This window comes from Trichosurus vulpecula, chromosome 1, assembly GCF_011100635.1.
Source record: "Trichosurus vulpecula isolate mTriVul1 chromosome 1, mTriVul1.pri, whole genome shotgun sequence".
Lineage (NCBI taxonomy): Eukaryota > Metazoa > Chordata > Mammalia > Diprotodontia > Phalangeridae > Trichosurus > Trichosurus vulpecula.
This window is the reverse complement of record NC_050573.1, coordinates 329,006,211-329,009,909: the sequence shown is the minus strand read 5'-3', so window position 1 is coordinate 329,009,909 and position 3,699 is coordinate 329,006,211. Positions and strand designations below refer to the sequence as shown.

Below are 3,699 nucleotides of genomic sequence, written 5' to 3'. Positions count from 1 at the left end.
AAAAGCAACAACCATGTAAATAAAAACAACTTTGAAAGACTTAATTACACTCATTAATGTAATGTCAAGCCATGTCTCCAAATGCCTTTAGATGAACCATGTTGACCACCACTTTCCAGAGATGTGATGGACACAAGATGTTCAAGAATGTGATGGGGTGCTTGGGTGCTTGTGCTTGGACCTCAATTTCAAGATCATATTTCTCCTTAGCTTCAAAACACTATCCCTGACAGATTTCTTCCCAGCCCAAGGACACTACACCTAGCAATTACTCCTGAGTGGGTATATATGATCTGAGATTGGTGTCTTGTTTTGGGGCTCTCACTCCCTGGAAGAGTGTCTTGTGATTTGACCAGATAAGACTCTAGGTAGCCATCATGGAGCCCCCAGCTTTGAAAACCCAGATGCTGATGCTTCTCTCTCTGTATGTATTGCTATAGTTAGACAGTTAGAAGCCTGTCTACTCATTTGTGTTTATTGGCTCTGCTTATATAATGTATACATGTAATTTCTGTTTGTATACTGTCTGAAGTTCAGGGTACTAGCTTTTTTCCCTGAACTAAGTGAATGATATATGTATGTTTAATTAAAGTAAGACTGTTAACCCCTTCAAGTTGCCTTCCTTTGAAGAGCATAGCAAAAACCTGTGCTAGTAGCCCTCCTGTGTGCTGGTGTTATTGGCCTTACACAGCCACAGTAGTGGCAAGTACCATTGCTGTTTCAATTTCTCACTATTTCTCACCCCCTACATCCAATATTTTTCACATTTAAAACATCTTTCCCATATACCTCTTTCTTTCTTATGCTATAGTTACTATCCTGGTGCAGGTTATCATCTTGCCATGTCTCTTCCCATCCTAGGTCATCCTCCATGCAGCCTTCAAATAGTTTTCCTGAAGTGCAGGCTAGATCACGTCACTCACCTTCCCAATAAATCAATGAACTCCTGTTGACTTCCAGGATTAAATATAAAATTATCTTTTTGTCATTTAAAACCCTTCATAACCTAGTCCCTCTTCCATAACTTTCTAGTCTTCTTACACCTTACTTCCCCTCTCCCCAACACACACACACACACACACACACACACACACACACACACACACACACACAAATACTCTTCAATCTAGTCACAATATCTCCTTGCTGTTCCCCAAGACACTCCATTTCTTAGCTGTAGGAATTTCCATTGGCTTTCCCTCATGCCTGGAATATTCTCCCTCCTCATCTCTGCCTACTGACACCCCTGGCTTCTGTCAAGTTCTAGCTAAAATCTCACATTCAACAAAAAGTCTTTCCTAATCCATCGTAATTCTACTGCTTTCCCTCTGTTCATTATTTCTATTTTCCTGTGTATATATATTTTATAAATCATTATTTGCATATTTTCTTCTCCATAAATTGTGAGCTTCTTGAGGGCAAGGACTATTGTTGCTCTTTCTTTTTATCTCCAGCACTTACTTCAATGCTTAACACATAGCAAATGTTCAATAAATGTTTATTAACTGATTGGCTTATTGACCAATATTGCATATTTAAATTGGTTAATGAACAATCATATGACTTCTTAATATTCAATCCATTATATTACCTGAATAACTTCTCATTTAGCAGTGTCTCTTCCATGATAATGTTCCTCACATTAGAATTATTGTTTGGGGGAACTATTTGGACAAACTGTGACTTTGAGATAATTCACTTTTAACAAAGTCATCTTCAATGTGTTGGTCAGTGTAGGTCACTTAAATCTTGTTGCAAAATCTTTGATTCTCATAATTGTGAGTCAGACTGCTGTTAGGCATGTTGGTACATTGGTGATATATATGATATTGTCTAAAATATGATTGTATGATTAGTATACAAATATATTAATGTATATTATATATAATGTGTCCTAAAACCCTTTTTACAAAATGTAAAACAAAATAGTTCATCCAAAGTAAAAGAGCCTCCTCATCCTCCTCTTACTCCTTCTCCTCCTCCTCCTCCTCCTCCTCCTCCTCCTTCCTCATCTCCTCCCACTACCACCACTGCCACTGCCTGGAGTCACAGGCTGCACAGTTCTGGCCATTTGGTCTCTGCAGCAGTTACAGACCTCAAATATTCAGAAGTCTTACAACATGGCAGACGTTGATAACAAAGAAACTGAACTTGACCAACAAGATATGGAAGATGTCAAAGAAGTGGGAGAAGAAACTGGTGAAGATGCAAACAGCAAAGCTCCTCAGTTTACTGTTCAGATGATGCAGAATTATCAGATTCTCGCAGCTCTTCAAGAAAGATTGGATGGTTTAGTGGGAACATCAATTGAATACATTGAAAGCTTGCCAAAGTAGTTAAGCAATATGTGAATGCCCTCAAAAACCTTCAGGTGAAATGTGAACAGATAGAAGCCAAGTACTATGAGGAAGTTCATGCTCTTGAAAGAAAGTATACTGTTCTTTCCTAGCTGATTTTTGAAGACAGAAGTGAAATCCTCAATGCAATTTATGAACCTACAGAGGAAGAATGTGAATGGAACCCAGATGATGATGAAGAGATTTCAGAGGAAATAAAAGGGAAGGCTAATCTTGAAGAAGAGAAAAAAAAGATGAAGAAAAAGAAGACCCTAAAGGAATTCCTGAATTTTGTCTGACTGTTTTTAAAAATGTTGACTTGCTCAGTGATGTGGTTCAGGAACATGATGAACCTATTCTGAAGCACTTGAAAGGTATCAAAGTGAAGTTCTCAGGTGCTGGTCAACCTATGAGTTTTACATTAGAATTTCACTTTGAACCCAACAAACATTTCACAAATGAGCCATTGACAAAGACATATCACATGTGATCAGAGCCAGATGATTCTGTTCTCTTCTTTTTTGTTGGACAAGAAATTATGAGATGCACAGGGTGTCAGGTAGATTGGAAAAAAGGGAAAAATTTTACTTTGAAAAATATTAAGAAGAAACAGAAACACAAGGGATGTGAGACCATTTAAACTGTGAGAAAAACAGTTTCCAATGATTCTTTCTTCAATTTCTTTTCTCCTCCTGCAGTTCCTGAGAGTGGAGACCTGGATGATGATGTGGAAGCTATCCTTGCAGCAGACTTTGAAATCTGTCACTTATTTTACATGAGTGTATAGTCCTGAAATCAGGATTATACTTCACAAGGGAAGCTATTGAATATGATGATCATGATTATGATGAATAAGGTAAAAAGGCTGATGCTGAGGAAGTGGAAGAAGAAGATGATGAGGAAAATGATCCAGAATACGATCTGAAGAAAGATCCAAACCCAACCAAGTGCAAGCAGCAGTGAAAAGTGTGTGCTGTGGCCTTGAGGATTACTGCACTATCCAAGCCTAAATACAACTAATAGTTACTTACAGCCTTATGTTTTGTATTTTCTTGGTAGAATCAAGTAAACAATTTTTGTAAAAAAAGGAAAAAGAAATGAACGTTTAAGAACCAGTTCAAACTCTAGGTTCATTCTGCCTAGCCTTTTAATAGTATAATTTCTGCTGGAGATGTAGAATGCAGTGAATCCCCTAACAAATGTCCATTGCTACTTAGTTTGGTTCCTGTGAAGTTTTTTGTCACATAGCCATTAGACTGCAAATGTGAAAATGATCCAAACTGTTATTTGAGACCACTATTGGTCTAGAAAAAAAATCTTTCTGAAGAACCAACCAATATATTTTTTCAGTCTATTAGTTGAA

The 3,699-nt window shown here is 37.5% G+C and overlaps 1 pseudogene; it reads left to right on the top strand.

Moving 5' to 3' along the window:
• Positions 1-2,117: 2,117 nt before the first annotated feature.
• Positions 2,118-3,299, top strand: LOC118833915 (annotated as a pseudogene).
• Positions 3,300-3,699: the final 400 nt, after the last annotated feature.